Below are 26,014 nucleotides of genomic sequence, written 5' to 3' on the forward strand. Positions count from 1 at the left end.
CACAAGGTCACATGGGGAGTGGTGAAACAGCCCTACACATACTGTGTCAAGAGACATTGTACAGCATGTACTATTGTGTTGTAGTACATGAATATAATTATATCGTTATTAATTTCTTTAGATACGCAATTCCATATTATATTCTCTATTAATCAATTTCTAAAAGTATGCTTGTTTGCTCCGGTATCGAGCATATTCTCAGAAAAGCTTAAAACTACCACTTTTTATACACACGTTATTTCATGTTAGTTAAAGACTTCGATGCTTAAAATGTTAAGGGAGAAATGGAATACTGGTGTGTGTTTTTTCTTTAAAGTTCCGACACCAGCCATATACAGTTTACATACTATAATACTGTATGTTTATGTTCCAAAATTAATATCGTCTTCACACACTTTATGCTCCTATTCTTTTCATGCACAGCTACTAAGATTCCCCTTCAGTGGTAAAATTCCATATAAATATTCAATACTTAAACGGGCACAGTTAAGGCATTAAATATACATATACATACTGTATACAGTACAGTTTGCATACAGTAATATGTTTATGTTCCTAAATCAATCTCTTTTATGAGCATGTGAAAGGCATGGTGAATCAGAGATTCTAAAAAAATACTGTACTTTGCATGATTGGAAACAAATGCGTGATCTGATCAACAAAATGCTGTAGTGTTACTTTTACAAAGATGTTCAATGAAAAAAAGAATGTGGACCAGGGCAATACTTTGAGTTTACAGCTTGTCCAAGGTCATTCATTATAAATACTATTAGTAATATCTTCGGTAAAGACTTTGATGGCGACAGCTCAAACATGAGAGGTTGAGCTTTATTAGCTCCACCTTGCGGAAATTCTGGATACTATTATTTTACTTGCGGTAAAGACATTTAAATCTTTCTATGACCGACCAACGCTCCACTAGTGCCTTTGTCGGTCAACCAATCACGTACCACGGTATGACGCGCGATGACGTAGACAAATGCCCGCGGTACGTGTTTGTGCTGCACAGTTTGAATGGCTGCATCTGTATATGAAAATAAATCAATTATTAATTTCTTTAGATTAATTTCTTCAATATTATAATCCAATTCTAAAAAGAATGCCTTTTTTACTGCGATAAGGAGCACAAGTATTCATATAAAAGGTTAAAACATTATAACTTTTTTATAAAGTAGATAATATAATCAAAAGGAGCACATAACAACTTTTCCAAAATAACCACAGTAAGTAATTAACTTTGATGCTTAAAATGTTTATGAAATGGAATACTGGTGTGTATTTTTTATTTAAACCACTAATACCAGCCATTTACAGCTTACATAATATGTTTATATTACTAAATTAATGTCATTTATGACATTCGGAGATGTTATGCTCCCGTTATTTTTGTGCTCAGCTACCAAAATTTTCCTTTTTTGTTGTAACATTACATATTAATATTCAATATTAAGCAGATTTAAACATGCAGAGTAAAGAGATTAAATAAAGCAATCATTTTGTATATAACAACCAATGCACCAAGAGTGCCACCTGTCGGTCATTTTGTCCAGCCAATCACATACTGCGGCATAATGTGCTAATCTGTAGATAATTTTGCGCAGTACGGGGTTTTATCATGCAGTTTGAATGGCTGCATCTGTACATGAGTCCATATTAAGGAGTAAAAAAGGCTTTCAGAATATTATGGTACTGTACTTCCGAGTACAATTATTTAGTAGTCTAATATGAGAGTGTTATCTACTGGATCCAGGCTCAACATGTGGCATGTAATCCCCGTCACAGAAAAAAAACAGTACAGCCATGTTATATTTTTAAGTGGTACCTAAGCTATGCATTTTTTCTAAATGTGATAATTAGACTGACAAAAGTATATAATATGAAACTACCTTTTCACTAACATTTAACACAGTCCTTTCAACCTTCTTTAGGCAGTGAAGCTAAAAATTTGGAATAGGGTGCAGTATACTGCTGTTTGCTTCTTCTAACGCATGTTTGATACAAATTCTAAATGGCTGCATCTGTAACTTTAATATGTTAATTAAAAAGCAACAATGAGAACAATGGTATGATCATACTCTTTAAAATTAAACATCTATTGATTATTATTTTTCTTTCTTGTGCAGAATATTGCCCTTCAGTGTTTTATGCCAGAACATCTTTATCTTGTTGCCAACTGGCTATATTATTAATACCTTGATTAAAGGTTTCAATGAACTTTATTGAAATCCTGTACACTATATAAAATGTGTCTGCTTGTGTTTTAGCTGGAAACATTTTACTTGATCATTTTAAGTCATACCTTACATTCCGTCTTTTGGTTATCTGGAATTTTAACTTTTGCTTGATTACTAATATCGTTTTGATTATTCTAACTCTGTCATATTTGAAGTATGTATGGTTATTCTGCTGCCTCATACCACACTACAATCTGAAGATCTCTCCAAACAAATGTATTCCCATGTCAAGTCTTTGTTCCATGGAATAAAGGTCATCTGCAACTTGATCCCAAGATTTGTCTAAATTTCTTTCCCAAGTGTCATAGATGATCTTATTTTAAAGTGATTCATGTAAAATTATTTTGTTTGCTGTGGTCTTTTCATTGAAATGTTTGTATATTATTTTGAGTTGGAATTTAAAAATAATCCATTCACACATAATTAGAAACTGGAAACTGGAACTTGAAGTCTTGGAAGCAAATAGCACAAGGCAGAAAAACAGTCAGTCCAGGGCACTTGCAGGGTAAACACTTAAACAGACACATATTTTAGATACCAGTTAATGTAGCTAGCAGGTTTTTGAAAGATTGGAGGAAACTGAAGAATCACTGGCAGAGCATGCAAACTTCACAGAGTATCCCAGGTAGGAATCAAACCAGGATGCTAAGAAATGCAAAGCAACTGCACTTACTGAAACATAACCATGTTGCACCTGAGAAAATTCACCAATGAAGATTTTATTATTTGGCTGATGTTTTTACCAAAAATACCTTACATTATCAGCTAGGAGACATTAATGGAGCAATTAGGATGATTATTTTTGCTCAAAGGTAAAATAGTACTGTCCCACCTGGGACATGAACCCAAAACGTTGTTGTTACAAGTCCACTACTCAATTGTACTATCTAACAAAAATGTAGTCATTTAGTTTAACACCAAATAAGACAAAGAAGAGGCACGATTCAAAACGTTTTAATAGATATTGGTGTAACTTGCCTGGCTGAGGAGAAAGATAGCTCAGCTGAGAGACCCTATAACACAGATGCTAAACTCAGAAGTTACGAAAACTAATGATAACACATGAACAAGGATATAGTTAGTAGGTTGAATATTGATTGAAAATATTAGACTGAATGCATAAGAAGAAAAATATCCAAAAGAAGCCATAATACCATTAAAAAGAATATTTTAGGACATGCTGTATTTATGTATCCCAAGATAAACAAGATACAGTGAACCACATAGCAGAGTATGCCGTATTGTAATGTAATGTCTTTCACAACATGAAAGTTAAGTACAGATACAGCCATTCAAAATTCATGGTACAACCCTGTACCACACGCAATTACCTCCAGTACACCACGGTACATGATTTGGCTGGCCAAAATGACCCACAGGAGAACTCGTGATGCATTGATTGTTAGTGAAACGATTGAATCATTTAATTTCTTTACTGTGCACGTTTTAATCTGATTAGTACTGAATATGTATATGGTATTTTACAAATAAAGGGACATTTTATTAGCTGTACATAAAAAGAAGAGGAGCATAACGCATCTGAAGGTGATAAACGATATTAATTTAGGAACATAAACATTACTGTATGTACGTAAACTGTACTGTGTATGGCTGGTCTTGGTAGTTTAAAGAAAAAATACACACCAGTCTTCCATTTCTCCCTAAACATTTTAAGCATGAAAGTTTTATGAAACGGTACCCAAATATGCGATTGCTGTATAGAATGAATTTTAATTTAAAAAAATTATTTAACACGAAAATTAAGCTGTTTATGTCTTCCGCCTGAGAACAGTCACCAGATGCTACCCAACACAGAAACACAGCCACTAACTAGCAAAGAGAGGACATTAGCTAGCCAATATGATAAAGAAATAAATGATTATTTTGTTTATTTCTTTTGCACATTTATTTGAACATTTCCATCGATTGTACAAGCACTTGGAAACTGTCCAATCCCTAGTTCATCAGGCATTTTCTTTTATGCTGCGGGCATTCTCCCGGTGTGGCGCCAGTCTGTGTCTTCTAGGATATAATGGCAGCGAACTCTTGTTTTTATGTCCACTATAACAGACAATCTCCTTTGCTTTTAACCGAGCATCTAACCCCTCTAATTGGAGAAAAAAGACGTGCTGGTTTGCTATACATACTATACAAGGAAGATGATTTCGTTCTATTCGAAACGTGTATTTTAAACGTTTAAGAAGTAAAAACCTTACAGCGTACACAGATTTCTAAACTGATCAGGATTGTTATCTTTGTCTTATCCATAATAATGTTCACCGCTCTGTCCAGCAAATTAATAATAAACTTTATTTTATATAGCGTTTTAAATGAATAAGTAATTAGATTGCTCATAAACCTAATCACTTTTTCTACATAAACACAGCGTAATTGCTCTCTGAAAATGCTTTTTCTTTTTATTTAGGCTCAGATTTAAACTATAGATTGTATTATTATAAACTTTCTTGGAAAAATGTCTTTTATGTAAACCATGTTTGCTATTAATTCATTTAGGGCTAGAATATGTTAATTGTCTTCCAATCGAGTCGAGTTGACATTAGAAGCTTGCCATGCCCAGACTGTTACACCAACACATTAGCATGTTAAAGCAATTTCATTGAGGAGCCTAGCTTTCTTAGCTAGTAAGTACTGTACTTCCTTGGTTTTGGAGGGGGGAGGTGTCTTTCGCTGGAAATCTCACCCCCTTCTACTTTGAAAATACCTGTGAAACCGGTTTAATTAGTCACAGCCAGCACTCCCGCAGAGAGGGGGGTTGTACTCGTTAATGTCTTAGCTGGAACACATCATTATATCTCATTTTGTATTTCTATAAAAAAAATGTTTGCCCAGCTTAACACTATTGTTGTTATTGTTTTTATCCTGTAAAGCGCTTTGAGGAGCACAGCCTTCTCACCACTTAGATTACTTTTTGATACCATCCTTACACAAAGCAGAAACTTTGTGTATTTTCTGATGACATACAAGTGGAAAGATTACAGATTTTAATCGTCTTTTTTCTGAACCAGGGAAAATCTGATCATGTTTCTCTATAACAATAATAAAAAACTTTATTTTACATATCACCTTTAAAAGTGGCATCTCAAAGCAATACAGTAGATGTAAACCACAGATTACAAAGTAAATACCCAGACAAATGCAAACGCATTTTTAATAAAATGCTTTTTTTCATTCAGCAGAGAGAGAGCGTAAAACCTGGGCGTAACAGCTGTTCCTTTTTCTGATCACTCACTCTCTGGATAAACGTCTCACGTGTCCTGTCCTTTGTTTTCCTAATTTGCTGATTATGCCTTCTGCGATCCACTCCTGCCCTCAGTCTAAAGAAGACTATTCTAAATTTCTTTGCGAGGTCCATTGTGCAATTAACCCTTGTTTGTGCTGTCCTTAAGGTGATATCACATAAAGGTGATATGTAAAACAATGTTTTTTTATTATTGTTATAGAGAAACATGATCAGATTTTCCCCGGTTCAGAAAAAAAAGATCAAAAGTAAACTAGTTTGTCACTAGTATACTTTTAATACAGTCTTTGCTGTGCTCTAGAGGATCCTTGTGATATTTCAAACTCTGGTTGAGATCCTTGTGATATTTCAAACTCTGGTCAAACGCTTTACAGGATAAAAACAACAATAACAGCAACAACAACAGTATTGTATTTCATTGCACAGATCGTCCTTAAATCAATTGTTGACTTTTCTCTTTACCACTGAACTTGTTTGGATTGACTGAGCTCCGTTCTATACCACACAATGATCCCCCCAGGGTCTCTGCCCCAGGGTGATTTGTTTTTTTTTGACAGAGGGTAAAAAACTCTCTCTCTCGTTTGTCCCCCCCGTGTATTGTCTGTTTTTTTTGTGCTGTCCTTTGACAAAACAAGGCTCGCCAGATAATGTGAATCGAAACCTGTTTTTCTAGCTTTTAAAGTTGTGCGATGTGTAAGCGGGAACACATCATTATATCTTACATTTGAAAAATACATAATATAGCTCCCAAACAAACGCAAACGTGTTTTTAATAAGATGCTTTTATTCACTCATAATCTGACAATTTCAGGAAGCCTAAGGGAGGACTAAGGGAATTGTCATCTGTTGTTGAAGCTCTGTGAGCTTGGTGACTTTGAGACCACTAATACTAAAGCTAGTACTTTAATATTCTTTTCTGTATGTTTAACAATAGTGGGTACTGGCCTAATTCGGCCCTGCTCCCGTTGTTAGGTGTTAATGTGATGTTGTTAAGTGTGAATTTGTACCTGTTTCCCTGAGGTCTGGCTTTATTTCTGGAAAACCATAACTCTGGTCTTGTCCAGATTGACTGTCAGCACCCAGGTCTGACAGTGCTGCTCCAGCAGTGCCAGGTTCTGCCGCAGCCTCTGTTCTGTGGGCGACAGCTGGACCAGGTCATCTGCAAAGAGCAGGAACTCGATTTCTGTAATTAATGCAGATCAGTTAATCAAGGGACAAAACAATTATTGCGCCCGGATCCTCAATGGGCTTTGACGTGCTAATGCGTTGGTTTAACAGTCTGGGTGTGGCAATGATTTGTATTATTGTTATAGAGAAACATGATCAGATTTTCCCCGGTTCAGAAAAAAAGATCTAATGTATACTAGTTTGTCACTCTTCTCATCCCCTCTTTGCTAAATGGCTTTTGAATAGAGTCACATGAAGAGAGAGGTGAAACAGCCCTACACATCCCTGTCGCAGTACATGAATATAATTATATCTTATTAATTTCTTTAGATACGCAATTCTTTTAATACAGTTTTTGCTGTGCTCTTGGGGATCCTTGTGATATTTCGAGCTCTGGTTGAATGATAAGTGTCGCAGTTTAAATAATTTTCGTAGTTAGAAATTATGGAACGCTCTGTTAAAAGCAAGGGAGTTTTTATGTCCGTTGCTGTAAAAGAAAATGTCTGTTTTTATGTCTGTTGCAGTAAAAGAAAATGCCTGACAAAGTAGATTGATTTTTTGAATCCCCGGCGGAACACATTCCATAAGAATCAGCGCTTTTATATATCCCCTTTAAAGGTGGCTTCTCAAAATGCTTTACAGGATAAAAACAGCAATAAAAGCAACAACAACAATATTGTATTTCTTTGCACTTTGAAAACCAAGTAATAACTATATGTGCAAACGTTTTATGATATGTCACTGTGGAGTGTATCTTATTTGCCTGTCTGTCCTGGCTCTCTCGCTCCCCCTCTCCCCCTCTCTCCCTCAATTCAATTCAAGGTGCTTTATTAGCATGACAGATGGGTACAATCAGTTTTGGGTATTTACTTTGCTTTGAGATGCCACTTTTAAAGGTGATATATAAAATCAAGGTTTTAACTTGCTTTAACTCCGCAAGTCTGAGTTCTCGTGTCTGTCCTATCCGAACTCGAAAGTATTACAATATGCATCTTTATAGCAGGTGGTGTACAGCTTTTTAGTATAGATTACACTTTTCTAAAATGTATTTAAAAAATAAAAATGATTACAATCTAATCTTTCCACGTTTTATCCCAAGATCCCACTAAAAATACATCTAAACGGGGAGAAAGCTATGCTGAAAGTTTATTAAGATACTTAGAAGACAAAGATATCAATTTATGTTGCATTTGTCTGATTGTGAATCAAAAAACATATATATTTAAACCCGCGTTTGCGATTTAAATCAAAACGCGATTTAAATCAATATAAATGTTTATATTGTAATGCCTAGGTGACTATTCATTGTTATGAAAATGACTTACATTCGATCATGTTGTGATATTTAGAAATATAAATTTGTTTGGTGCGAGTGAGGTTTTATTTAATCTCTGACTCAAGGAAACGTTTAATCTTTTCAAACAAATGTTTGTTAAAGGAAATTCATGGCTCCAGCAGGATTTGATCACAGATGGTGTGATATGGGAGTCAAGAACCTAACCCACTGCACCACCGGCAAGGTCACATGCAGGGTGCTGAAAAAGCACTACAGAAACATTATCAACAGACAATGTACAGTGTGTACTATTCTTGTGTTGCGGTACATGAATATAATTATATCGTTATTAATTTCTTTAGATACGTGATTCCATATCATATTCCCTTTTAATCAAATTCTAAAAGTTAGTATCTCGTTAGTTAAAGACTTCGATGCTTAAAATGTTTAGGGAGAAATGGAATACTGGTGTGTATTTTTTCTGTAAAGTACCGAGACCAGCCATATACTGTATGTTTATGTTCCAAAATTAATAAAGTTTATGGCCTTCACACGAGTCACAGTATGCTCCTATTCTTTTATGCTCAGGTACTAAGATTTCCCTTCAGTGGTAAAATTCCATATAAATATTCAATACTTAAACAGGAATCATGTATCTAAAGAAATTAATAGCAATATTAATTTAAGGATCTAAATATACAGATGCAGCAGTTCAAAACAAGCAGGCGATACCGCATTATAATGAGGTGCGCTTGTCGCGGTGTAACGCAAGTTACTGTATTAATACCATATATTCTCGCATAGTACCACATGGTACAGCAAGTAATATAATAATATCCGGAATTTCCGCAAGGTGGAGCTAATAAAGCTCAACCTCTCATGTTTGAGCTGTCGCCATCAAAGACTTTACCGAAGATACTACTAATAGTATTAATAATGAATGACCTTGGACAAGCTGTAAACTCAAAGTATTGCCCTGGTCCACATTTTTTGTAACCGTCTTTTTAAACGAAAATATTTTATTTTTTCATTGACCGTCTTTGTAAAAGTAACACTACAGCATTTTGTTGATCCAATCACGCATTTGTTTCCAATCATGCAAAGAACAGTAATTTTTGAGAATCTCCGATTCACCATCCCTTTCACATGCTCATAAAAGAGATTGATTTAGGAACATAAACATATTACTGTATGCAAACTGTACTGTATACAGTATGTATATGTATATTTAATGTCTTTACTGTGCCCATTTAAGTATTGAATATTTATATGGAATTTTACCGCTGAAGGGAAATCTTAGTAGCTGAGCATAAAAAGAATAGGAGCATACTGCAACGCGTGTGAAGACCATAAACGATATTAATTTTGGAACATAAACATACAGTATTACAGTATGTAAACTGTATATGGCTGGTGTCAGAACTTTAAAGAAAAAACACACACCAGTATTCCATTTCTCCCTAAACATTTTAAGCATCGAAGTCTTTAACTAACATGAAATAACGTGTGTATAAAAAGTGGTAGTTTTAAGCTTTTCTGTGAATATGCTCGATACCGGAGCAAACAAGCATACTTTTAGAATTTGATTAAAAGGGAATATAATATGGAATCGCGTATCTAAAGAAGTTAATAACGATATAATTATATTCATGTACTACAACACAATAGTACACGCTGTACAAAGTCTCTTGACACAGTATGCTTAGGGCTGTTTCACCACTCCTCATGCGACCTCATGCGCTGTTGTCTAGGTGCTGGACTTGTAAGTGAGGGGTTGGCTGTTTGAATCCAGCCAGCACTGTGACTTTTCTTTTAACAAACATTTCTTTGAAAAAATAATTTCTCCCTAAACATAATTCTCTTTGTTATATTTGAGGACAAAATTAATTCATTCAGTTGGAATTAGCAAGCTAATTCCAACAAAGCAAGCTCTCATAATGAGAATAAACAGCAATCTGAGTATAGTAAATTAAATGCATGTATTATATAAAAACCCATGTAATCTATCTACTTCCTTTTCTTGTTACAATGGAATATTTCCACCCTTTAGTAACGGATAAGAGCTGTTACAATTGCTGTTAAAACCACACCTTCATGCATATTGTGAGCAGAATATCTGAACTGATAATAGCGTTGATTGATGTGGTATTGATGGATATCTCTAAATATTGAGTACAAGTGACCATGCCAATTTCACCAAGCAAAGCGAAATATACTGTAGTATAAACTGAGTTGCTTTCCGTTTAGGATAGCGACCAGTGTCCCTTATCATAAAATGGGATTTCTAACCTTTACCAATTCTGAATACTGTAAGTTTTTACTAGAATCTATTAGTCTTACTGTACCAATATAGAAAAGCACATAAAAGTCTTTAACTAACGTGAAATAATGTGTATAAAAAGTGGTAGTTTTAAGCTTTTCTGCGAATACGCTCGATACCGAAGTAAACAAGCATACTTTTAGAACTTGATTAATAGGGAATATAATATGGAATCGCGCATCTAAAGAAATTAAAAAGGATATGATTATATTCATGTACTACAGCATCATGTGACTGTGCAAGTGGTGCGATGGTCTAAGTGCCGGACTTCTAAGCGAAAGGTCAGCTGTTCAAATCCAGCTAGTGCCACCACTTTTCAAATAAAAATTTCTTCAAAAAACTAAAATAGCTAATATTATTGGCATTACAGATGCAGCCATTCAAAATGCACGGGCGATACTGCATTATTTTCCGGTACGCTGTACGCAGTCTACAGCAAGCTACCGGTAAATACCGCGAGTTACCGGTAAATACCGCTAGTTACCGTAAATTCTCCTATAATACGACAAGCAAAATAATAGTATCCGGAATTTCCGCTAGGTGGAGCTAATAAACCTCAACCTCTCATGTTTGAACTGTGGCCATCAGTCTTTAACGAAGATATTACTAATAGTATTAATAATGAATGACCTTGGAGAAGCTGTAAACTCAAAGTATTGCCCTGGTCCACATTCTTTTTTTCATTGACCGTCTTTGTAAAAGTAACGCCACAGTATTTCACAATCACGCATTTGTTTCCAATCATGCAAAGTACAGTAATTTTTGAGAATCTCCGATTCACCATGCCTTTCACATGCTCATAAAAGAGAATGATTTAGGAACATAAACATATTACCGTATGAAAACTGTACTGTATACAGTATGTATATGTATATTTAATGTCTTAACTGTGCCCGTTTAAGTATTGAATATTCATATCTAATTCTACCACTGAAGGGAAATCTTAGTAGCTGTGCAGTAAAAGAATAGGAGCATACTGCAACGCGTGTGAAGGCCATAAACAATATTAATTGTGGAACATAAACATACAGTATATGGCTGGTCTCGGTACTTTAAAGAAAACATACACGAAACATGGTTTCATTATGACCAGAATCGGTCTTGAGATATTTTTAACTTGATTTACAGTATTTGAGAGGTATGTCTTAACACCGATACTACAGTGCTTAAGTACTGCTCACGTATATGTTTCTAGGTTTATATTATGCATTTCATATGGTCAAATTACTTTTGAGCAACTAATAAGAAGCGCGAAACGGTATGCGTTTTAGTTTCGTTTTGTGCTCGGACTCTGCTTTTAACAATGTCGCCGTGGATTGATTAGAGATATCAAGTACATACAAGTCATTTTTTAATGTTGTAGTTTGTCTTGTAAAAATGTTACGAGTACATCATCTATCAACAATTACACAGGTTCTGTTTCCATATTGCGGATTTTGGTTACGTAATATTATTTTCTAGAGTTCACGTTGTGAATATATGATTTGGGAAACAGAGCCGCAAAGAAGTACATTATGGGTTGTTGTTTTGTTTTTTTTGCAGTTTTGTCTAGAACAAGCGATGCTTAAACCTTTGTCTGATTCTTGTGAAACTATCCACACGACAGTTACAGTACCTAGGAGTTGACTTCAGTGATGTCACTGATGGGATGTTTCTAAAAATCTATCCTCTGTAAAACGTCTTCTCTAGTTGTCCTGCATATGTATTCGCTAATGAAGCTGTGTGTTCTGAGCCTGGATCTCTACATTTCTGTATGAACCAGCTTAGAGGGCTAAATACAGCTTGTGTTTAAATTGAGTGTAAGGTAATTTATGCTTCTAAAGTCATGGTCAGCATTTATTATTGTACTGTGCTGTAAACTTGTTCTGTGCCTAGTCACATTATTTTATAGCGTTGTCAAATCTGGTGGCGCTGTGTGTTAGTTTCCTGACTCCCATGTCACATGGTCTGTGATTGAATCCCATGGAACTATGACTTTATTTTTTAACAAACATTTCTTTGAAAAAATGAAATGTTTCCCTTGGTCAGAGATTAAATAAAACCTCACTCGCACCAAACAAATTTATATTTCTAAATATCACAACATGATCGAATTTAAGTCTTTTTAATAACAATGAATAGTCACCTATGCGTTACAAAATAAACATTTATATTGATTTGAATCGCGTTTTGATTTAAATCGTAAACGCGTGTTTAAATATATGTGTTTAAAAGCGATATACTGTATAAAAGCGCTGATTCTTATGGAGTGTTTTCCGCAGGGGATTCAAAAACATTTTTTTTTTAATCGCGTATCTAAGGAAAATTGCAGAATAACTTTGTTCATGCACAAACAGTGGCATGTTACATTATAATATGGGTGTCTCCTCTTGCCAGAAAGCTCTAAATTGCAACGTAAATTGCAAAAATGCACTTGGAATCTGTCCAAGCCCTCCTACGAAAATTATTTAAACTGCGACAATGATCATTCATCTCTAAATAAACTTTATTTTATATAGCGTTTTAAGCGAATAGGTAATTAGATTGCTCATAAACCTAATCGCTTTTTCTACATAAACACAGCGTGATTGCTCTCTGAAAATGCTTTTCCTTTATATTTAGGCTCAGATTTCAACTATAGATCGTATTATTATAAACTTTCTTGGAAAAATGTATTTTATGTAAACCATGTTTGCTATTAATTCATTTAGGGCTAAAATACGTTCATTGTCTTCCAATCGAGTCGAGTTGACATTGGAAGCTTGCCACTCCCGGACTGTTAAACCAACGCATTAGCATGTTAAAACGATTCTATTGAGGAGCCCAGCTACCACTTAACACTGTACTTCCTACTTTGAAAATACCTGTGAAACCGGTTTAATTCGTCACAGCCAGCACTCCGGCAGAGAGGGGGTTGTACTCGTAAAGTAGAAGCAGGCGAGATTTCCAGCGAAAGACACCTCCCCCCCCCCTCAATAACCCAGTAAGCAGTAATGCTTTAAGTTGAAAATTGAGGTGGATTGTGAGGATGATAAAGAGGATAAACTGGGATGGGAGGAGGGTTTGGTTTTGGATAAGGGGCAGGATTACGATAATTGGAGGAATTTGCGAGAGTATAATGGTTTGATATATTTGATTTTGTATTGTGGTCGTTATCTATGTTTTTGGTTGGTATTATGTTTATATGGTTGTTTTTGTTGGTTGGTTGTTATTATGGTTATTAATAATATGATCTATAGTTGAAATCGGAGCCTAAATAAAAAGAAAAAGCAAGTGATTAGGTTTATGAGCAATCTAATTACTTATTCATTTAAAACGCTATATAAAATTAAGTTTATTATTAATTTGCTAGACAGAGTGGTGAACAGTATTATGCATAAGACAAAGATAACGAAATCTGTGTACGCTGTAAGGTTTTTACTTCTTAAACTTTTAAAATACATGTTTCGAACAGAAAGAAATCCTCTTCCTGGTACAGTACTGTATGTATAGCAAACCAGCATGTCTTTTTTTTCCAATCAGAGGGGTGTCAGATGGTGTCAGCCAATCACCATTCTGAAGCCCTACCATAATCTCTGGTATGGGGAGACCCCAGAATTCTGTCCCATAGTTTAGACAGATGATAGATACTTTTATTGATCCCGTGAGGGAAATAAAGTAAATCATTTTCATTTTAGGAAACTATTAAACGCTCGGTTAAAAGCAAAGGAGATTGTCTATTATAGTGGACATAAAAACAAGAGTTCGCTGGCATTATATCCTAGAAGACACAGACCGGCGCCACACCGGTAAAATGCGTGATGAACTAGGGATTGGACAGTTTCCAAGTGCTTGTACAATCGATGGAAATGTTCAAATAAATGTCCAAAAGAAATAAACAAAATAATCATTTATTTCTTTATCATATTGGCTAGCTAATGTCCTCTCTTTGCTAGTTAGTGGCTGTGTCTCTGCGTTGGGTAGCAACGGGTGACTGTTCTCAGGCAGAAGATCGTGTTAAATAATTGTAATTTCGTGTTAAATAATTTTTAAAAATTAAAATTCATTCTATACAGCAATCACATATTTGGGTACCGTTTCATAAAACTTTCATGCTTAAAATGTTTAGGGAGAAATGGAAGACTGGTGTGTATTTTTTCTTTAAACTATCAAGACCAGACATACACAGTACAGTTTATGTACATACAGTTATGTTTATGTTCCTAAATTAATATTGTTTATGACCTTCTTTTTATGCTCAGCTACTAAAATTTCCCTTTAGTGGTAAAATTCCATATAAATATTCAAAACTAAGCGGATTAAAATGTGCACAGTAAAGACATTAAATGATTAAATCTTTTCACTACCAACCAATGCACCACGAGTGCCCCTGTCGGTCACTTTGGCCAGCCAATCACTTACCGCGGTGCCCTCCGGGTAGGTTACTGTACCGTGGGTTTTTACCGCGCATTTTGAATGGCTGCATCTGTATATTGACAGTGATAAGTTCTTGTTTTGTGCTGGGTTTAGCAGTTTTCCAAACATAGTCTTTCAGCGAATGCCATAACATCTCTATTGGATTTAAATCTGGGGAGTTTTCACCCAGTTCACTCCTTCTGCTATAAGCCTCACCCTTGCTGCTGTGTGTTTCGGATCATTGTCTTGAAAGAGACGGTGCCTTTATCAAAAGTGCTCCCTGATATATGGAGCAGCATGCTGTTTGACCACCACTTCCTCGTCACAAAGCTTTAGAGAACTTAACATTTTTATTATAAACAAATTGTAAATACGCCGTTTACATAGGCATTATTAATTTTTCACTTGAGTGTATGGAGGATTGTCAGGTGTCACTGAGAGCAGACCCCCCCTCTTAGGCTGCGCAAACGATTTTTTAAATTTTTATAAAGAAATGGAGGCTGTATGCTTTTTATTGTCAAACTTTAAATCAACAATTGATTTAAAGGTGATCTGTCAAAGTGCAATGAAATACAATATTGTTGTTGTTATTATTGTTTTTATCCCGTAAAGCACTTTGAGAAGCCACCTTTAAAGGTGCTATATAAAGGCACTGATTCTTATGGAATGTGTTTTCTTTTTTCTTTTTTTCAGCATGGAATTAACCTATTGCTTGATTCTTGAAGTCCGGTTACACCAGGGATTAAAAAAAAACATTGATTCGCGTATCTAAAGAAATAAGTATAATTATATTCATGCACAAACGGTAACATGTTACATGATTAATTTGGGTGTCTCCTCTTGTCAGAAAGATCTAAATTGCATTTTGAATGTGTTTTTTGACATTTTTAAAATTACAACCCATAAATAAAGCTGATACTGTTTAGACTTTTAATTATTTTAAACTGTATTACAGCAGTACAATGCACAATGCAACGTAAATCCCTACCTTTGTCTTCTGTGTAATAATGTTCACCTCTCTGTCCAGTAAATTAACAATGGTAATAATAATGAACTTTATTGTATATAGCGCCTTTAAAGGTGGCTTCTCAAAGTGCTTTATGGGATAACAACAACAGAGCTGTTAAAATTCCATGCTGAAAAGAGTGCATATGTCTCCTCTATAGCGCTTCAGTTTACAGAGAAATTCTGCCAGAGCCTCACAACATTGTCCAATAATACTCTTCTTTTGTCCAATTTTCAGTTAAGCAGGATTTTAGCTGCAGTATCTGAATATAATTATATTGTTATTAATTTCTTTAGATACGTGATTCCATATTATTTTCCCTATTAATCAAATTCTAAAAAGCATGCATTTTTTTACTGTATTCACAGAAAAGGTAAAAATATTATTACTTTTTACAAAGTATATAAACTTAATATAGTCAGAAGGAGCACACAAACACTTTTCCAAAATAACCACAGTATGTAACCAAATGAAAGACTGTTTCCACAACCTTTATTATATTAAATGTCTATTTTTGAGACAGGGTGTTCCACACCCCTGTTTAATTTTCTACAACTCCCTCTATATTCCATGTTCTAACCTTTTGTATGATTACAAAAGTACTAACATAGTTTTTTAGAATTTGATTAATAGGGAATGTAATATGGAATCACATATCTAAATAACTTAATAATTATATTGTAAGATTTAATTATATAAATATATATTATTACCATAGTCTACTTTCTGTGTAAAAATCTGCATCATTATGACTCATTCACTCACTGACTACATAGAAACATTTTTCCTGCCCTTTTCGGCTATAGCCTAAGCTGCCAAGCAGCTTGTTGGCATAATGTCTTCAGAGTGTGATTGGCTTTTTGGAAGGTTGGTGGGGTTTGAATCCTGCTCAGGAGACAAGTTCTCCTTTAAAAAATATGCATTTAATATTATGTACATTATATTGATGTTTTTATATATCATGTGTGACATGAACAATTTAACATTCTCTGGCACAATGGGCAACTGATTCTTTTAAATTTAAAGAAAATCCAAAATAAGAAATAGCCTGTCCCTACCTTAAATTGCATGACTTTCAAATACATGAAAAAATGGGGTTAGATAGTTATTTATGAGTTTAGATAGTTATAGACGATATAGACTTTTATACATGATCAACTTAGAATCCTTATGTAAGATGGATTTTTTACTTTTTAATTAAACATTGTATACTGTACAGATGCAGCCATTCAAGGTTCATGGTACAAACCTCTACCGCACACATCTACCCACAAACCACTGTGGTTAACTGCCAAAATGTGATTGACTAGCCAAAATGACCGACGGGCACTCGTGGTGCATTGGTCAGAAGTGAAAAGATTGAATAATTTAATTTCTTTATTGTGCACATTTTAATCCACTTAGTTTTGAATATTTATATGAAATTTTACCACTAAAGGGAAATTTTAGTAGCTTAACATAAAAACAATAGGAGCATAACACATCTGAAGGTCATAAACGATATTAATTTAGGAACATAAACATATTACTGTATGCAAACTGTACTGTATATGGCTGGTCTTGGTAGTTTAAAGAAAAAATACTCACCAGTCTTCCATTTCTCCCTAAACATTTTAAGCACGAAAGTTTTATGAAACGGTCCCCAAATATGCGATTGCTGTATAGAATTAAATTTAATTAAAAAAAATATTTAACACGAAAATTAAGCTGTTTACGTTCCTCCACCTGAGAATATAGTCACTCGTTGCTGCTAGTAAAGACATTAGATAGCCAATATGATAATGGAATAAATTATTTTTTATTACTTTTGCACATTTATTTGAACATTTCCATCGATCGTACAAGCACTTGGAAACTGTCCAATCCCTAGTTTGTCTGCATTTTTTATGCTCCAGGCATTCTCACAGTCTGGCGCCGGTCTGTGTCTTCTAGGATATAATGCCGGCGATTTGTGTTAAAATTGGGTTTCCCATAATGCCACGGAAAATTCTTGTTTTTATGTCCACTATAACGGATAATCTCCCTTGCTTTTAACCGAGCATTGCATTATTTCCTTAAATATTAAAATGCGACAGAATTCTGGGGTGTCCCTATACCAGAGATTACGGTACTGCCTCAGAATTGTCATTGGCTGGCACCATCTGACACCCCTCTGATTGGGGAAAAAAGACCTGCTGATCTGTTCTACACACCAGGAAGACAACAACATATGTTGCTTCTATTCGAAACATGTATTTTAAAAGTTTAATTAAGAAGTAAAAGCCTTACAGTGTACACAAATTTCTTAACTGATCAGGAGGAAGAAAAAACACCCGTGTTTCACTCATAAAAAGTGGTTATTAACTATCTAAACCTGTTTTTATTTTGCCTGGCAATCTACCTGAATGCCGAACTACAATATCTGAGAAGAGACACAATTGAGTGTTAATAATAAGAGAGAGGGAGTCCCCGCTACCCCCCATTTTGATTTAAATCGCAAACGCATGTTTAATTAAATGTATTTTTTTATTCACAATCAGACAAATGCAACATAAATTGTTATCTTTTGTCTTCTAAGAATCTTAATAAACTTTCAGCATAGCTTTCTCCCCGTTTAGATTTATTTTTCTTGGGATTTTGGGATCAAATGTGGAAAGATTAGAATGGCTTAGTAATAGTTTTTATTTTTTAAATACATTTTAGAAAAGTGTAATCTATACTAAAAAGCTGTATTTATTTAATAGCACTCGATACTTATATTAATGGAGTTTAGTTGATACTGTTTAAACTTTTAATTATTTTAAACTGTATTACAGCATTGTACACATGCTTAAAAGAGAAGAGAGAAAACACAAGCCTTCTTCAGAATCAGAATGAAACGCTAAAATGGAATGTAGGCTCTGAATGGGTTCAATTATGATTTGGGCTTGATTAAACTCGCTGCCTTTCATCTAAAATCCTGCTTGAATCCTTCTAAACTAAAAATTAGACACAAGAAGAGAAGAGGCTCTGGTGAAACTTCACTTTTTTTAATTTCTCTTTTTTTCTTGGAAAAACACCTTACCCACTGCAATCCGGGCACAGAAGGATTAAAAGAAGCCAGACAGGCAGGGGGAGAGTGAGTTCTAAATAAAGAGGTATCCAGGTATCAGTGAAACGGGCGGACAGACTGGGGAGATTGTCCGTTTTCCATGTAAATAGTTCCCTGGTTCTGCACCCCTTGGTGTTTCTCTCGCTCTCCCTCGGGTCACCTGATCATTAGCTCGAAAGATTTCAGTGCTTTGTATATATTCTAATGGCAGTGGGGGCAGGGTGTGTGGGAACAGGTTTGATTGAAATTGCATTGGAGATCTATGGTCTTCACACCTGAAACATTTTCTCTGAAAGCATTTTCTTCCAGTTTAGCCGATCTTGTTACAGCATGTCACAGTTCACTATTATTAACCATATTAATTCTAAGTGCTGAATGCCATTTTTTGACCATGCACGAATATTCTTATGTCCATATCTTCACAAGGGAATCAGTGTGAATTGTAATACTAATTAAATGACAGCGGGCACTTTCCACCCCCTCTGACAGCAGGAACATTCCTATTCTTAGCTCAGCAGCTTATTACAATATAGGGTGTTCAAACTGTTTTTTTACACAGTGACACAGCATCGCGTTGTGAATCTGTTTTTCCATGTTTACAAAGAAAGTGAAATACAGTGATACTATCTGCTATATAGATACATAGTTTTAGATATTTAGACCCTTAAATTAATATCATTATTAATAATAATGATAAGTACTTAAGTACTACTATTGTAAGCAAAAAAAAGGGGTTTTGGAGGGGGGGGGGGGGGTGTCTTTCGCTGGATGAGTCACCCCCTTCTACTTTGAAAATACCTGTGAAACTGGTTTAATTCGTAACAGCCAGCACTCCTGCAGAGAGTGATGAAAACCGCGTAGCGCCAGGCGAATGCACATTAATATGTTGGGCTTTTGGGCTCAGGTGGATTTGCGCCCTACAGTTCAACCTGTGGTACTGCTGTGTACTGTGCATACAGTACGAGCATGTGTTATTTTGAAATATAAAAAATGTCAATATACTGTAGTGTCCATAATATTTGCTATTTTGGTTTTTCAAAGAAGTGTTTTTGTTAAAAGAAAACTCATAGGGATTGCTGGATTGAACACCTGACCTCAATCTTATACTGTAAATGAGTCGTTTAAGCCATGACGCCACCGAGGCAAGTCATGTAACACACACTGAAACAGCAATAGAGATATTACAGTAATATGGTCGGAAGGTCAACCACATGTAAGACTTTGGTGCTTAAAATGTTTAGGGAGAAATTGAGTATTAGTGTATCTCTGGTATATAATACCATAATCTCTGGTATTCGGACACCCCAGAAATTTGACTTTTAACTGTGTGATAAATTTTAAGGACTACTTCTTAGCGTAGATAAGAAAGCGTAGATAAAAAAGCTTGGATTCTCATGTATCTGATACAAGTATCTTTTAATACAGTCTTTGTTGTGCTCTTGAGGATCCTTGTGATATTTTGAGCTCTGGTTGAATTATAAGTGTCGCAGTTTAAGTAATTTTAGTTGTTAGAAATTATGAAATGCACAGTTAAAAATAAGGGAGTTTTTATGTCCGTTATAGTAAAAGAAAATGCCTGACAAAGTAGGACATGGACAGTTTCCAAGTGCTTGTACAAATGTGCTAAAGAAATGAGCAAAAAAAGTAATTTATTCCTTTATCATGTTGGCTAGCTAATGTACTGTCCCCGTTAGTTAGATCAACGAACTGCTGTGGTGTTTGTCAATTAAAAAAATAAAAGTATTTTCGTTTAAAATGACGGTTAGAAAGAATGTGGAACAGTGTAATACTTTGAGTTTACAGCTTGTCCAAAGTCATTCATTATTAATACTATTAGTAATGTGTTCGGTAAAGGTTTTGATGCATAAAATATTTTTGCATAATTAAAATATTTATGATAAAGGTTGGTTGTGTACTTTTGCCCAACTGAGAAATCTTGCTTTCATAAAATATACCAACTTTTTAATGACTGATGATTAACATGCTGTAATACACAGTTTAAATTTAAAAGCTAAAATGCTGTACATGAGAGGTTAAGCTTTATTGGCTCCTCCTGGCTGTTTTACAAGGTGATTCCTGATACTTTCTGGTATGACGTCAAATGACGCATTACACCGCGTGATACTGCAAATTCCTATTATTTACTCAGCAGCTTATTAAAAACAGCACCCATGGTGTTCAAACCAATTTTTTTACACAGAAGACTTCTCGTTGTGAATTTGATTTTCTAAGAAGACATGTGTCCGTGCAGGGAAGGTGGACTGTCTCTTATTGGAAGACTTCCCCTATTCTACTTTGAAAATACCTGTGAAACCGGTTTGTTTACAATGTAGACGCAGAGACTCAGACTTCATGGAGTGAAATTCGGCATAGCCAGCACTCCCGCAGAGAGAGAGAGTTGCGAAAACCACACGGCGTCAGGCGAATGCATAACATTAATGTAGGGCTTTCGGGCTCACGTGGATTTGTGCCCTACACCCTGCAGTACCACTGTGTACATACAGTATGAACATGTTGAACATTTCAACATTATGAACATTTCCCACCACTGAAGGGAAATCTTAGTACCTGAGCATAAAAAGAATAGGAGCATACTGTAACGCGTGTGAAGGCCATAAACAATATTAATTTTGGAACGTAAACATACAGTATATGGCTGGCCTCGGTACTTTAAAGAAAACATACACACCAGTATTCCATTTCTCCCTAAACATTTTAAGCATCGAAGTCTTTAACTAAAGTGATACCGGAGTCAACAAGCATACTTTTAGAATTTGATTAAAAGGGAATATAATATGGAATTGCGTATCTAAAGAAATTAATAAGATATAATTATATTCGTGTACTGCGACAGGGCTGTGTAGGGCTGTTTCACCTCTCTCTTCATGTGACTCTATTTAAAAGCCATTTAGCAAAGAGGGGATGAGAACAGTGACAAACTAGTATACAGTACTTTAGATCTTTTTTTCTGAAAATCTGATCATGTTTCTCTATAACAATAATAAAAAACATTGCCACACCCGGACTGTTAAACCAACGCATTAGCACGTCAAAGCCCATTGAGGAGCCTGGCGCGATAACGGTTTTGTCCCTTGATTTACTGATCTGCATTAATTACAGAAATCGAGTTCCTGCTCTTTGCAGACGACTTGGTCCTGCTGTCGCCCACAAAACAGAGGCTGCGGCAGAACCTGGCACTGCTGGAGCAGCACTGTCAGACCTGAGCGCTGACAGTGAATCTGGACAAGACCAGAGTTATGGTTTTCAAGAAAAAAAGCCAGACCTCCATTAGTCATCCTGAAATTGTCGGAATATGAACTAATAAAAGCATCTTATTAAAAACACGTTTGCGTTTGTTTGGGAGCTATATTGTGTATTTTTCATATGTAAGATATAATGATGTGTTCCTGCTTACACATTGCACGACTTTAAAAGCTAGAAAAACAGGTTTTGATTCACATTATCTGGTGAGCCTTGTTTTGTCAAAGGACAGCATAAAAAAACAGACAATACACAGAGGGGGAGGGCAAGCGAGAGAGAGAATTTTTTATCCTCTGTCAAAAAAAAACAAATCACCCGGGACAGAGACTCATTGTGGGGATCATTGTGTGGTACAGAACGGAGCTCAGTCAATTCAAACAAGTTCAGCACTGATTCAGTTTAAAAACAACTGCAACGGACATAAAAACTCCCTTGCTTTTAACAGAGCGTTTCATAATTTCCAACTACGAAATGTATTTAAACTGCGACACTTATCATTCAACCAGAGCTCGAAATATCACAAAGTTCCTCTAGAGCACACCAAAGACTGTATTAAAAGTATACTAGTGACAAACTAGTACACTTTAGATATTTTTTTCTGAACCAGGGAAAATCTGATCATGTTATAACAATAATAAAAACATTATTTTGCATATCAGATTTATGTGATATCACCTTAAGGACAGCACACACAAGGGTTAATTGCACAATGGACCGCGCAAAGAAATTTAAAATAGTCTTCTTTAGGTGTGAGGGCAGGAGTGGATCGCAGCACGCATAATCAGCAAATAAATACGAAAACAAAGAACAGGGCAGGTGAGACGAGTATCCAGAGATCGAGTGATCAGAAAAAGGAACACCTGTTACACCCAGGTTTTACGCTCTCTCTCTGCTGAATGAATAAAAGCATTTTATTAAAAACGCATTTGCGTTTGTCTGGGTATTTACTTTGTAATCTGTGGTTTACATCTACTGTATTGCTTTGAGATGCCACTTTTAAAGGTGATATGTAAAATAAAGTTTTTTATTATTGTTATAGAGAAACATGATCAGATATTCACTGGTTCAGAATAAAGACGATTAAAATCTGTAATTTTTCCACTTGTATGTCATCGGAACAAAGCAGTTTCTGCTTTGTGTAAGGATGGTATCAAAAAGTAATCTAAGTGGTGAGAAAGCTGTGCTCCTCAAAGCGCTTTACAGGATAAAAACAACAGTTATAGTGTTAAGCTGGGCAAACGATTTTTTTATAGAAATACAAAATGAGATATAATGATGTGTTCCAGCTAAGACATTAACGAGTACAACCCCCCTCTCTGCGGGAGTGCTGGCTGTGACGAATTAAACCGGTTTCACAGGTATTTTCAAAGTAGAAGGGGGTGAGATTTCCAGCAAAAGACACCTTCCCCTCCAAAGCCAAGGAAGTTCAGTACTTTACTAGTTAAGAAAGCTAGGCTCCACAATGAAATCGCTTTAACATGCTAATGTGTTGGTGTAACAGTCCGGGCATGGCAAGCTTCTAATGTCAACTCGACTCGATTGGAAGACAATGAATATATTCTAGCCCTAAATGAATTAATAGCAAATATGGTTTACTTAAAAGACATTTTTCCAAGAAAGTTTATAATAATACGATCTATAGTTGAAATCTGAGCCTAAATAAAAAGAAAAAGCATTTTCAGAGAGGAATCACGCTGTGTTTATGTAGAAAAAGCGATTTGGTTTATGAGCAATCTAATTACTTAATCATTTAAAACGCTATATAAAAAAAGTCTGCTGGACATTGCGGTGAACATTATTATGGATAAGACAAAGATAACGATCCTCATCAGTTTATAAATCTGTGTACACTTTAAGGTATTTTAAAATACACGTTTCGAATAGAAAGAAATCATCTTCCTGGTACAGTATGTATAGCAAACCAGCACGTCTTTTTTCTCCAATCAGAGGGGTTAGACGCTCGATTAAAAGCAAAGGTGATTGTCTGTCTTAATGGACGTAAAAACAAGAGTTCGGTGGCATTATATCCTAGAAGACACAGATCGGCGCCAGACCAGGAGAATGCCCGCAGCGTAAAAGAAAATGCCTGATGAACTAGGGATTGGCCAGTTTCCAAGTGCTTGTACAATCGATGGAAATGTTCAAATAAATGTGCAAAAGAAATAAAATAATAATTTATTTCTTTATCATATGGCTAGCTAATGTCCTCTCTTTGCTAGTAAGTGGCTGTGTTTCTGCATTGGGTAGCAACGGGTGACTGTTCTCAGGCGGAAGATGTAAACAGCTTAATTTTTTTTAATTAAAATTCATTCTATACAGCAATCGCATATTTGGGTACCGTTTCATAAAACTTTCATGCTTAAAATGTTTAGGGAGAAATGGAAGACTGATAATGGAATGGAATGGAAGTGTTGCAGTTTAAATAATTTTCGTAGTTAGGAATTATGAAACGCTCTGTTAAAAGCAAGGGAGTTTTTATGTCCGTTGCAGTAAAAGAAAAACCTGACAAAGTAGGGCTTGGACAGATTCCAAGTGCATTTTTGCAATTTACGTTGCATTGTCCATTGTCCTGCTGTAATACAGTTTAAAATAAGTCTAAACTGTATCAGCTTTATTTATGGGTTGCAATTTAGAAAAAGTCAAAAACCGCACTCAAAATGCAATTTAGAGCTTTCTGGCAAGAGGAGACACCCAAATTAATAATGTAACATGCCACTGTTTGTGCACGAACAAAGTTATACTGCTATTTCCTTAGATACGCGATTAAAAAAAATATTTTTTTTTGAATCCCCGGCGGAACACATTCCATAAGATTCAGTGCTTTTATAAATCGCCTTTAAAGGTGGCTTCTCAAAACGCTTTACAGGATAAAAACAACAATAACAGCAACAACAACAATATTGTATTTCATTGCACTTTGAAAACCAAGTAATAACTTAACTATATGTGCTAACGTTTTATGATATGTCGCTGTTGTGAATGTCTGTAGAGTGTATCTTATTTGCCTGTCTGTCCTGGCTCTCTCCCCCTCTCTCCCTCAATTCAATTCAATTCAAGGTGCTTTATTAGCATGACAGATGGGTACAATCAGTGTTGGGTATTTACTTTGCTTTGAGATTCCACTTTTAAAGGTGATATATAAAATCAAGGCTTTAACTTGCTTTAACTCCGCAATGTATTTTAAAAATAAAAACGAAAAATCTTTCCACGTTTGATCCCAAGATCCCAAGAAAAATAAACCTAAACGGGGAGAAAGCTATGCTGAAAGTTTATTAAGATACATAGAAGACAAAGATATCAATTTATGTTGCATTTGTCTGATTGTGAATCAAAAAACACATATATTTAAACCCGCATTTGCGATTTAAATCAAAACGCGATTTAAATCAATATAAATGTTTATATTGTAACGCCTAGGTGACTATTCATTTTTATTAAAATGACTTAAATTCGATCATGTTGTGATATTTAGAAATATAAATTTGTTTCGTGCGAGTGAGGTTTTATTTAATCCCTGACCAAGGGAAACGTTTCATTTTTTCAAAGAAATGTTTGTTAAAAAAAAGACATAGTTCCACAGTGGGATTCAATCACAGACTGTGTGACATGGGAATCAGGAACCTAACCCACAGCGCCACCAGCAAGGTCACATGCAGAGTGCTAAAAAAGCACTACAGAAACATTATCAAGAGACAATGTACAGCATGTAATATTTTTGTGTTGTGGTACATGAATATAATTATATCGTTATTAATTTCTTTAGATACGTGATTCCATATTACATTCCCTTTTAATCAAATTCTAAAAGTATGCTTGTTGACTCCGGTATCTCATTAGTTAAAGACTTCGATGCTTAAAATGTTCAGGGAGAAATGGAATACTGGTGTGTATTTTTTCTTTAAAGTACCGAGACCAGGCATATACTGTATGTTTATGTTCCAAAATTAATATCGTTTATGGCCTTCACATGCGTTACAGTATGCTCCTATTCTTTTTATGCTCAGCTACTAAGATTTCCCTTCAGTGGTAAAATTCCATATAAATTTA

The 26,014-nt window shown here is 35.2% G+C and overlaps 1 protein-coding gene across 2 annotated transcripts in view; it reads right to left on the reverse strand.

The window, feature by feature from the left end:
• The window catches only part of gabra2a (gamma-aminobutyric acid type A receptor subunit alpha2a), a 389,198-nt gene that overhangs the window by 35,410 nt on the left and 327,774 nt on the right, over positions 1-26,014 (reverse strand). The window contains exon 10 of one of the 2 annotated variants that reach the window (XR_011189718.1): positions 6,501-6,676. The exons of the other annotated variant lie outside the window; for it this stretch is intronic. The gene's annotated coding sequence lies outside the window, so the exon portion shown is untranslated. The remainder of the gene's footprint in view (positions 1-6,500; positions 6,677-26,014) is intronic. 2 annotated transcript variants of the gene reach the window in all.

Source organism: Lepisosteus oculatus, chromosome 1, assembly GCF_040954835.1.
Source record: "Lepisosteus oculatus isolate fLepOcu1 chromosome 1, fLepOcu1.hap2, whole genome shotgun sequence".
Taxonomy (NCBI): domain Eukaryota; kingdom Metazoa; phylum Chordata; class Actinopteri; order Semionotiformes; family Lepisosteidae; genus Lepisosteus; species Lepisosteus oculatus.